Source organism: Asterias amurensis, chromosome 8 (genome assembly GCF_032118995.1).
Source record: "Asterias amurensis chromosome 8, ASM3211899v1".
Lineage (NCBI taxonomy): Eukaryota > Metazoa > Echinodermata > Asteroidea > Forcipulatida > Asteriidae > Asterias > Asterias amurensis.
In genome coordinates this window covers 11,054,302-11,067,077 of record NC_092655.1, presented here as the reverse complement: position 1 = coordinate 11,067,077, position 12,776 = coordinate 11,054,302, and the positions used below count along the sequence as shown (strand labels likewise).

The window sequence follows — 12,776 nt, the reverse complement described above, 5'->3', positions numbered from 1 at the left end:
GCGTGCCGGCGCTCTACCAACGGAGTTATCTAGCCCTATGTTGGTGGTCTCCCTATATTTCAACATCTTTGTTTGGGGTGCCAGTCAGAAGCAAACCCATCACACAGAGTCTGATAAGTCAGTTTCCCTTGTGGTTTCTTATTTGAAATCTGAAATGAGAAGTTGCATCTCCCCTTAAGGTGATCCCCTGGCTGCCGCTTCCCAGGTTGTATCGTAATTTGGGTGTGATCCCTGGCTACACAGCAGTTAACGGTTGTATGGCTTCTGACTGGCACCCCCGAACACAGACATTGACAAAATAGGGAGACTGCCAACATAGGGCTAGAAAGCTCAGTTGGTAGAGCGCCAGTATAGTATGAGCCTTGAAGCCTTTGAACTTTAGAAAAAAGTTTTACCAAAATACAAACAAAACATGGAGTTCAACTGTTACATCAACCCCCAAATTAATCTTCTTTATGGTGGAGATCGATAGATTATTGTAAAATTTCAAAAGAATAAATAAATGATACCTGCATTGTTATCTTGAAATAAAATGTCTACAAAATTTTCTGCAACTCATTTTTTACCTCATTATTTGTATAATTCATAACAAAACTAAAACAAATGAATACAGTAAGTGATGTTATCAAAATAATTACATTCAGTTTGCAAAATATAAAACCATTTCATAGACTCAGCTTTGTAGATTTTTTCTTTGAGAATTTTGTCTTAATTCTACTTAATTAAACAAAAACATACTTGGCTGTGACTAGTACTTTGACTACAACTATTTTAGAGTAAAACAGGTTGTATCCTGGGACACAGGTCACTATTTTATGTGGTCACACACTCAAGACGTGAGTCTGAAAAATAATGTGTTTTACTCACAGCTCCAGCTCCAGGAACTGGAATGGGTTTTTCCAGATCATGGCTGAGGTTGAACACAACAACATAGACAGCTCTCGATGACAGGAATGTCTACAGTACGAAGAGAAATATGAGTGTAATAATTGTGCAGATAAAGACATTGAGTGTCTTGCTTTAAAAGGGCAGACATGCTGTGACTGGGACCAAAACCAACATTCTTGACAACACGGCCCTCATACAGCTGCCAGCAGAAGACATTGCTTAATAATTTTCTGCTCTGCAACAATCACCAGTAAAGGACAAAACATGTGACACTTCTGTCTGGGCCATTAATCTTTGTCTGGTATTAAAGCACATGTGCTTGCATTTTCTTTGGTAAGCAGCTCTGTGAAATTTGTCCCTGGACTCGACCAGTGCACTATAGAATGTTAGCAACAACTATTTTGCATATAGATAATACATGTTGCATGTAGGCGTCAGCATTTTGCAGGCAAATGAATGTAATATGCTGGGGTGGATCTCACAAAGAGTTAAGACTAGTCTATTAATAACAATAATAATAATAACAATAACAATAACAATAACAATAACAATAACAATAACAATAACAATAACAATAACAATAACAATAACAATAACAATAACAATAACAATAACAATAACAATAACAATAACAATAACAATAACAATAACAATAACAATAACAATAACAATAACAATAACAATAACAATAACAATAACAATAACAATAACAATAACAATAACAATAACAATAACAATAACAATAACAATAACAATAACAATAACAATAACAATAACAATAACAATAACAATAACAATAACAATAACAATAACAATAACAATAACAATAACAATAACAATAACAATAACAATAACAATAACAATAACAATAACAATAACAATAACAATAACAATAACAATAACAATAACAATAACAATAACAATAACAATAACAATAACAATAACAATAACAATAACAATAACAATAACAATAACAATAACAATAACAATAACAATAACAATAACAATAACAATAACAATAACAATAACAATAATAATAATAATAATAATAATAATAATAATAATAATAATAATAATAATAATAATAATAAAAACAATAATCATAACCAGTTTTTATATATAGCGCTTTTCACACCCAAAGGGCTTCTCAAAGCGCTTCCAACATTGAGGTTGGACAAGTTACTAGTCCTAACTTTAAGACTAGCTTTAAGTTTTTAATATCTCTTAGGACTAGTCCCCAGTTCTTTAAAAATACCTAAGAAATGATAAGAAAATTATGGCAAATCCTCAACAAGTTTGTTCTCTAAGACTGTTAGACTGCCCGAGCAGTACAGTGATGCACAATTAAGGAATCACATGTACATTGTAAAAGCTAGTGGTACTTATAAGGATGATGATGGATATAGTCGATTATTCTCTGGTAATAATGATCTGGGTTGTATTTATTTAGCCGCCATAAGGAAGAAGCTATCTCAGACTGATTGATAGAGGGCGCTAGACTATTTATCGTTACATACCTGATGAGTTGTGTAATACAAATCCTGTCCAGCAAAGTCCCAGATGCTGAGAAGTACTCCCTCATCTTGGCTACATCCTAACAAGTTTTTCTCTCTTAGTGCTCTTAGTGCGTTGGCGATTTTAGGATCAATTGGATTCGATGTGTCAATTGGATTCGATGTGAATTCTCTGGCTGACCCTGGGCCTATGAATGGTTAAGAGTACAAGAAATTAAGACTTTTTTTTAGTCTATAAAGACAAGTACAATCATACGAAAGATTGTTGTAAAGATATGCTAACCGAGATATACAGTGACCCAGACCACATGAACTCTGAACCAGACTGACCAAAGTTGCCTTGTGTCCTCATATACATTTACATACCCTGGCCGTGCTGGTGTTTGATCAGCAGAGTGAGGGTTCGGGTCCAGGTGTGACACTTAACCATGATTGCTTTGTAAAGTTGGGGAGGTAGTGCTTTCTAATCTACCAGCCAGGCTTCTGATAGTGATACCCAAGCCTACATCTATATGGACTGTAAAGGGGTAACCCTGAATCAGCCCAAGGAGTAGGTGGCAACAGCCTCTGGAAAAAAGTTGGTTGTAGCCCACACCTTGAATGGCCTTCAGGCCTTGTGTGTCTGGTATCAGACACATTAGCTTTACAATTGTAAAGCATTGTCAAACATCAAAGCAAAATTATACTTCTGGCAAGGTTGTGTAACCAACTGACTTGGAAATACCCAGTCAGTTGATTACGTAGCTATTTTAATTCATGTAAAGTATTCCTTTCTTTGTAAGTACCCAAATCTCAGTTAGCTGAGTAATTAAGGGTGGCAGCGCTTGACTCAAATAATTCCTGCACAAGAAGCGACAGCGGCAAGACGTGTTTTCAGTCCTTCGATCTTTCTGTTCATTTTGGTTAGCAATTTTTGTTGAATTACCTTACGTTCCATCAACGAATCTAATAGCATAGCTCCATGCCCCAACCCGACCGAACACACTAGTGTCACAAGTTCCACTGGTATACGCATTTGATGGCAATAGTTATTGAGACCAATTTGAAATGGTTGGATAGTTTGAGAGAGTGTTTTCCACTGGTAAAACGTAAAAATAAATCATGGTTTCAACTATATCTGGAGTTTCCAATCCTGTAATTTTATTGTTGTGTTGCCTGCCACTTGTGGTTACAGTTGGAAAACTGGTTGACACATGTTTCTATACCAACCCAGATATACCCGGCAGCAAATTGGATTCCATATGTAAATATACAATATAACAAAATAATTTTCTCTACTCGTACACCTATATCACCCAAACAAACTACCTAATTGTAGAAATACATACTTTACCTTCTGCAATGGCTGGTTCTAGCTCATCTTTGGGAGTCACTGCATTTTCAGAGTTCACTCTTTGAGAACTTTCTGCATTCTGAGAACTCACTGCATCTTCAGGACTCACTGCATCTTATCAGTTTGAGAACTTTCTGCATGTTCAGGACTCACTGCATCTTCAGGACTCACATCAGTTTAGAGAACTTTCTGCATGTTCAGGACTCACTGCATCTTCAGGACTCACATCAGTTTGAAGACTCACTGCCTCATTAAGACCTACTTAATAAAAGAATGGCAAGTCGTGATCTTTGCTGAAGTTCTTTGAAAAATGTTTTCAATCAATAAGGAACTTGAGTTATATGAGTATAATTAGATTTAAATTGTGTAAAAAAAACAATCTTTCGAATACCCTTATCCAGTGCTTTTCTTAAAGATTCGCAAAAAAGCTCCCCTACGTCATCACTAATGTGACATCATATGTGGGAGTTCCAGTTTGTATAGCGGCTTTGTTGCAGCGTGGAAGTATAACAAAGCAAACTCCCGCACATGACAGCAAATTGTTATCATTTTGACGCACGCCCTCAATGGCAGAAGTGTTTCTAGTTTTTCAAACCTTGAGGGTAGGGCTTGATTTTTTAATCGATAATTACGAAAAATTCAGGAAGTGTACAAATATTAAAATAACATGAAAGTGGTAAACAGAAATGTTTCAAACAAGTTTAAACAAATCCACTCAAGTAGTTCTTAAATTGTTTGCTGTAAAAAAAATAAGAAAACATTGACCATGATAGAACTTATAAATACAACACAAAGCCTGCCCATTTCTGGTTATTAACCATATCTAAAATGGTTTACACAAGTCAAAGTGAAGTGTTCAAACAGCCCAGGTTTTGTTATTTCTTGAAATAAAAATAAATAAGACAAAAGAATAAATCTTACCTGCATCATTCCTTGGAATTCTTTGGTAAACTTCTCAGCAGCATTACTCTGCATGTTTTGATCCCATTCTTTAGCCACACTTTCCACAAATTCACTTTTTAAACTGGCAGGGTCATCTGTAGAATGTCAGAGGTAAACTAACACATCAAACAGAACTAAATTGTAAAATTACAAAGTAGAGGGTCAATAAACAGAAACGCTTTATCAATTTTTGCGGTCAAAATTTAGAGGGAGAACATCATAGCAAATTAATAGCAAAACACTGTATAGATAGTCGGGTTAGGATGGTTTTTGTTTAGCGATAGAAAGCCAGCATTGATAATTGTGGGTTTCATTCACAAAGTTCCAATTCTCATTTTGGATTGATATGAGTAAAAACAGTTAAACAGTTAAATGGAAGTTGCAAGTTTCATTTAAAAATAAACATTGTTGCAAAACCCTAACGAAAGTTCCTACTTGAAGTCCCACAGTATGAATTCGACCATTTTTGCTAGAAATGATACATAATTGTGTTTGGCACATGGGAGTTTTATCAAATTCCTTGCATATTTGGTCGGGGACCCACTTGGATACTCAACAAAATTAAAATGCTTGAGACAGCTCAAAGCTGAAACCCAAGTTACCCGTATCATATTATGTACAAATATACTTGTTATACCTCAGTAACAAATTGTCAAGTTTGATTGGTCGAGAACCAATCATGTCCGTGCAACAAATATGCTTGTTATACCTCGGTAACAAACTGTGAAGTTTGATTGGTCGAGAACCAATCATGTGACGCGCAACAAAATTGCATGTTACATGGCTCGACAGGCCGGGTAACATGAAAAGTGATGTACACCGGTGTACATCACCTTGATTGTCCCAGCGTTACGATTTCCAGCGCTGTGTACGAAACAACCGCGGGTTCAAGGGAATTGTTTCTTGTTCGTCTGCTTATTAAACAACCCGCCTCGGATTCCATTTTCCCCCCTCGGGTGTACAAAACGCCATGGACCCCGTCACAGCGTGCAACAATTGTATAATGTACCATGGCTGCACAGCGCGGCGGGGTAACATGAGTGATGTTAACCGGTGTACATCACCTTGATCGTTCCCACTGTTGGGTGATTTCCAGCACTTAGTACGAACGGCCGTGGGTTCGAGGGAACAGTGAAGAATGGTTTCTTATTTGAACAACAGTTCGTCTGCTTATTAAACTATAGATGCATACTCCGTCGTCATAATGTTTGAAGATGACAATGTAACTTTGAGAAGAGGAATAATCATGTTACCAAGGTATAACAAAACAATTGTTGCGTGCTGTGATTTGGGGTCCATGGGTTTTGTACACCTTCGGGTGAAAATGGCACCCTCGGCGCCTCGGGTGTACAAAACGCCATGGACCCCGTCACAGCATGCAACAATTGTATTTAATGTACAATGTTTTCACCTCTTTCACCATGGAGAATCCAGCCCTTAGCATGAGTGACATCTATGGTACATAGTGATTCTGTATTAATCCCTTCAGTTGAAGGCTCCTCACTGTTGAAACTACAAATGGATGGAATGAAAACTGCACTTTTAACTACCAATAACATTAATTAAGATGTAAATGAGGCTGATGCTTTGTTTCTCCTATTTAGTGGGGTGCACTTTCTTACGGTCTGATATGGAGTGACATAGAGGAAATATATATTACAGATGTTAAATATGCATCGGGAAAAAGAATATTAATTATTGTTTTTACCCATACCCCTATGAGTGTTAGCTCTTTATACGCAGTACTTTCCCAGAGTCCTGTGAAAAAAATATCACAGCCATATCACTCGGGATAAAAGAACTAGCTGCAATAACCCTAACCCACACACACTAATACAACATACCTTTGATATGTAAGATTCCTCATCAGGCTTGTTTTTCCTACTCGTTCTTGACCAACCAACATAAGCCTCGTGCGTTGTACTGACTTGCTTCCCTCCTCCAGTGCTTTCTTGTAAGCTTCTATTGCTTCTGGGTCAGTAATCTCCGTTGGAACACCAATCAAACCTGACAGAAAATTATATCATTGATCTCCTTTTGATTTAGGGCAACATCTTTTAAGTATTATGCACAGTGTGTTCTAATTGCAATTGGCAAAAAGCAGAATGGGAAATTAATGCAGTGTTTATAACAAAATGACGTCGTGTAAAAGTATACATACGATTTCACACAGAGCACACAGATTTTAAAGAGAAGAGCACACAAGATTTACTTTTTTTTAATCACTCTCTAAGAAATGAGTTACTTGGTGTTCTGAAAGAATGTTTAGTTTCTTTCTTTGTCTAAATGCTGCAGGTCTGGTCGTGGTTTCCCTCCTAGTTCTGATTTCTTCCTATTTTTGTTGTTGTTGTTTTTAAATGGTGTTAGTATTATTGTTTGATTAGCATTCACTGGATATGTACATGTATTGTTGTGTTTACATTGTCTCTGCTGCACCTTGAACATCTGTAAAGATTGATTTGGCGCATTACAAATACCTACTATTATTATAATTAATATTAATAAAAGAAATTATTCTCACAAGGCAATTTACAGGCAACCACTTCAAAGCAATCTCCCCCCAAAAATGTAATAGTTAGCAGAATGAATGCTGTGGGTGTGACCTACAATTCTTCAATCAAATGACAAAGATCTAGGGCCTATACTTTGGCGACAATTAACATACACAGCTCATGGGAGATTTAAACAAAGCCTAGTATTTTGACCATCATTTGTCACAATCTCAGAAGAACTTACCTGGTAGAAACTTCATCATGTCGCATAAGACACTAGTAGCAGTAGTAGTAGTAGTAGCAGTAGTAGGCCCACCCAATGGCACGAATCCTGAGGAAATGAAAATGACAGCACAAAACAACATGAATACCCAGCCCGAGGCCAAGACAAGAGTTTACTTTGATTATTACTCAAAGCTGTCAAGAGACTGTTGTGAGCTGAGCCCCATCTTACTTCAGACTGGTTTTAAGAGTCCCTGCCTGTAAGAATGTACCAAATTAGGGGGGGGGGGGTGTGATTCATGGGTTCGCAGATCTTCTTCCAAAAAATGAGAGTGATACACCATCATACCAAACGAATAAATCAAAAATTTTAGTTTGCTGGCGCTTTCGGTTTTTGAGTTACCAGTTATCAAAGTTTGGGCCAAAAAGCCCTCAAGATACGAATAGTACATTCCCTGTAAACACAAAAACGTGCGCCAAGGTCATCCCAGAAAGAGTAAAACATTTTTTGAAACCTCCAGTTGGGCTTATAACAAAAGTAAAAAAAAAATTTGGGATCTCGTTGGCGCAGAGAGATAATAGAGGTCAAAATTCAAATTTTACCAATATATTGCATTTTCGCACCTCCGTAACTTCGCGCGCCAACAACAAAAAATTGTTTTTATGGCAACTGGGTACTGGAACAGTTTTCATCTAATGACAAATGAAAAAAGAATCTTGGGATCTCTGCAACTTGCATGTCAAAAGATTTTTTGAAAATTTTCTAAAGTATTGTCATTCCACACATTTTGGCCTAAATTGGCATGAACTTTTGATCTGTAATATTTGTTAGAGCCACTCAAATCCCATTTGGTTTTTGCTTTTTATGTGTTGCTGAGAATCTATATAATCATAAAACACAGACAACTTAATGGGATCATATTGGCGCGTGGATTTCTAGACGACGCAAAATCGCCCGAAATAGACAGTAGTGTAGTTTCATATGACCTTTGACCTTTGTTATATTGGTGGGCCAACATGATCCCAATTATTTTTCAATTGAAATCTGTTTAGGAACACTCAACTTAACCAAATACAAGAAAACATTGATGGGATCTTGTTGGCATAGATACTTACAGTGATGAAAAAAGTAAATGTTGTGCCAATTTAGGCCAAAATGTGTGGAATGACAATACTTTAGAAAATTTTCAAAAAATCTTTTGACATGCAAGTTGCAGAGATCCCAAGATTCTTTTTTCATTTGTCATTAGATGAAAACTGTTCCAATACCCAGTTGCCATAAAAACAATTTTTTGTTGTTGGCGCGCGAACTTACGGAGGTGCGAAAACGCAATATATTGGTAAAATTTGAACTTTGACCTATATTATCTCTCTGCGCCAACGAGATCCCACGCACTTTGCACTTAAATTTGTTTTAGGGATGCAAGCTCTTTCATTTGAACTTGTTTAATTCATGGGATCTTATAGGCGCGCTGAGTTATGAGGCGTTGAATATGGCACGAGGGCACTGTTCGTCAAAGGTTCAGGTGCGCGTAACATGATGCGCCAACGAGATCCCAATTTCTTTTTTTTACTTTTGTTATGAGCCCAACTGGAGGTTTCAAAAAATGTTTTACTTTTGTTGGGATGACCTTGGCGCACATTTTTGTGTTTACAGGGAATGTACTATTCGTTTCTCGAGGGCTTTTAGGCTGAAACTTTGATAACTGGTAACTCCAAAACCGAAAGCGTCAGCAAACTAAAACTTTGGATTTATTCGTTTGGTATGATGATGTATCACTCTAATTTTTTAGAAGAAGATCTGAGAACCCATGAATCACCACTTGGTACACTCTTACAGGCAGGGACTCTTAATAGGTAAAACAAATACAGTACTCCACACTAATGATGTCACTTTTTCATGGACTATTTTTCTGCATGTTAATGCTGTGAAAGCTACAATACAAGAAGTACAAAGTAAAACAATGTCTTTTGATGCATTTTTTAAAACTTATTTTTATGTATCATAGGAGGACCTGTTTTCAAGGTGTCCCTAAAATCATGGCAAATCTTTTAACTCTCTGTGCGCGATGTGAACAGTCCCTAGATACAAAAATTTTGGTGTTATTTGCCAAACAAACAGTCTCCTCTCCCTTGACCAAAACTTAGAAACACGTAAGGCTCCACTGGTTATTTGCAATTGTAAATGCAAAAAGTTTGGTATTTTAAGCGTTTCTACAAGGTACAAAATAAACACATCAACAAAAGTAAGTCCCCCCCCCTCAACAATTCATCATAACATCTTAAGGTAAAACATTTTACCAATACAACTAATTAAGAAATAATTCTATGACATGTTTCCTAAGTGTTGTTGAAAAATGAAAGATGTCCATGAATTCATGGCTAAATGAGCTCAAATGGAAGACAAAATTGACTGCCCTTTTCAAAAGTCACAAAGGTTTATCAAATCTGCAGGCCAGTAACGCATGTATCCACCTTGCCTGTCAATGACCACCTGGCACCGTCATGGCATGGAGGTCTACCTCCATGGTCATGGTGTTGATCAGTCTGTTGACACGCTGCTGTGGGATGGCCTTCCACTGAACCTGCAGAAGATGGGACAGGTGAGCCAGGTTGCTGTTGGCGTTGATGTGGGGATATGCAGATCGCTTCAGCTAGTCCCACATGGATGGTGAGGTCAGGCGAGCTTGCTGGCCACACCATTCGCTCGATGCCTTCACCAGCCAGGAATGCAGTAGCTACTCTCCCTCTGTGTGGTCGGGCATGTCATCCATGTACACAAATGCTCCACCATGGGCTGCAGCAAGTGGTGCAACATGGTGGACGCAGCACCTCATCAACATATCGTTGCGCTGTCAGGTTGCCAGCAATCTGCACAAGTGGTGTTTTCCTGGTAAGGCTTACACTACCCCACACCATGACACTCCCACTACCATAGGCTGTAACTGGTTGAACACAACACTCTGCATGTTGCTCTCCAACTCGCACCACACCCGTCTCCGGCCATCAATGTGACGCAGGCAACATCTCGTTTCATCGGTTAACAACACAACGCACCTTTGTGACTTTTGAGAAAGGCAGTTTTTGTCTTTCATTTGAGCTCATTCAGCCATGAACTCACGGACATTTTTCAATTTTCAACAACACTTAGATTGAATTTTCATTCTGCTTTAGTCACTAGATGGATCACGTGAGGTGGTTACTATTTGGGATTCTATGGTGTGCCAATATGGGGGAAAAAATTAAATATTTTAAGTGAAAATGACAACAACAATTTTTATTTTATTAACTGTATACTGTAATAAATTCCGATTAGCGAAATAAATATTATGTCTACATTAAAGCCATTGGACCCTTTCGGTAAACAGTGTTGTCCAAGGCCCACACTTTGTGTACCACAACTTCTATATCAAATAACAAACCTGTGAAAATTATTGCTCAATCGGTCATCGGAGTGGGGAGAAAACAACGGAAAAAACCCACCCTTGTTTCCGCGCGTTTCGCCGTGTCATGACATGTGTTTAAAATAAATCCCTAATTCTCGTTAACGAGAATTTGTATTGTTTTGCTGTTTTCTCAAAAAGCAAAGCATTTCATGGAATAATATTTCAAGAGAAGTCTTTCACCATTGCCTTCTGTAAACACTGTAAGTTATTTGTAAATCTGTGAACTTTTTTTTTTTTTTCTGAACCGAAAGGGTCCAATGGCTTTAAAGAGAAAATATCATAGATTGGTTTCTTATCTCCTGTAACCAAACATTACTGGTCTGAAATGGGGGAAAACGGATTGTTATGAAGTGTGTGTGCTTCAAAGGGGGGTGGGGTGTTTTACTTTCATGCCTTATGATATCTCTGGATTCTAATATAGTAGCCATATAATGCCTTAGGACAAAAAATGTAATTAAATTTGTTAAGTAGTAATTGAATAATATTTTTGATTTATTTTGCACGCCATACTTGCTTCTGAACATTTAATAAAATACAAACCGATGAAAGGTGTGAAAACATATGACCTTGCTCCAATGTCATGCATGCATAAGCACTGTTAATGGCGGACATTCTCTCACAACGTAAACCAAAACTTTAACATTTTCAAAACACCACGAAGTGTAAGTGTTATTGTTAAAAAATCGGCTAGATGATTGGAAAAAAACATTCAGTTTTTGATAGTGAACAATTTTCCTGTTATCCTACTGAAAACACATGACACCAGGATACCGAGAAAACTGGTAAGAGGAGGGTTATTTATTGGCAATGCAATTTATTTACTTCATTTAGGTCTGAAGACGCAACTCACCAAGTGGTAGCAATTCTTGTTCAGCATTGCCAATTAATAGCTGAATATCAGGACGATTGATTTCTCCCATAAGCAACCGCAAGTTATACAGACTTGAAGACAAGTTGTTGCGACGTCCACCTTCCAGTTCCAGACGAACATCGTCCCTCAATAAACGGGTTAATTTTTTTACAGTTTTTATATTTTTCAGTTCGGATTCGGTTAACCCAAAGTTACTCCAAACTTTTCGGTGTTTTATGACTGCTGTTATTTTTTTAACATCTGAAGCACTTAATTTTAACCTGACTGATTCGTACAATGTGTCGATCACGCCGCGTATACAATCTTTTAGTTTAATCTGCGAGAGCTCATCTGATGATACGTTGACAGGTCCTTGTGGTACTGAGTTGGCGCCCGCCATTTTGAGTACGCCTGTGTCGCGAAAAAAAGAAGCAGAAAAACACAGATAGAACAACGTGATGTGATTGAGGGGAAACAGAAAGTTTCACAGAGTCGAGTAGCAGCGTCAGTTAGCCTTATTGGTGGATAACATTGGCATTTTTAACGATGTTCCCACCATGGATGGAGCTATAAAGGTCTATGCACGTATTTACTTGCTGCACACTGCCATCGCTCATCACCGAAAAGGGTTTTCCCCCTCAAATAGAAATGCTGTCAGTAATATGGAACGCCAAAGAGGCATTTAATCATCGGTGATGGTCTTTTGCAACCGGTGATCAAATTTGTCATCGGTGGTGGTCCTATGCGATCCTATGCTTTTTGTTGCGCGTCACATGATTGGTTCTCGAGCAATACAATCCAACTTCACAGTTTGTACCGATAACAATGCTCATTGTTCGCCGCTCGTTGTACTCGTGGACGCCGCTGCCATGACAGTATGGAACGCCAAAGAGGCATTTAATCATCGGTGATGGTCGTTTGCAACCGGTGATCAAATTTGTCATCGGTGGTGGTCCTATGCGATCGGTGATCAACTTTAGCAATCGGTGAAAAAACACGATCGGTGGTCCATTTTAGCGATCGGTCATGCATATTCATGATCGGTGATGGTATATAGCGATCGGTCATGCATATTCACGACCGGTGATG

General features: G+C 37.9%; 1 pseudogene; it reads right to left on the bottom strand.

The window, feature by feature from the left end:
* Positions 1-12,432, bottom strand: part of LOC139940847 (uncharacterized) — a 28,936-nt pseudogene extending 16,504 nt beyond the window's left edge.
* Positions 12,433-12,776: the final 344 nt, after the last annotated feature.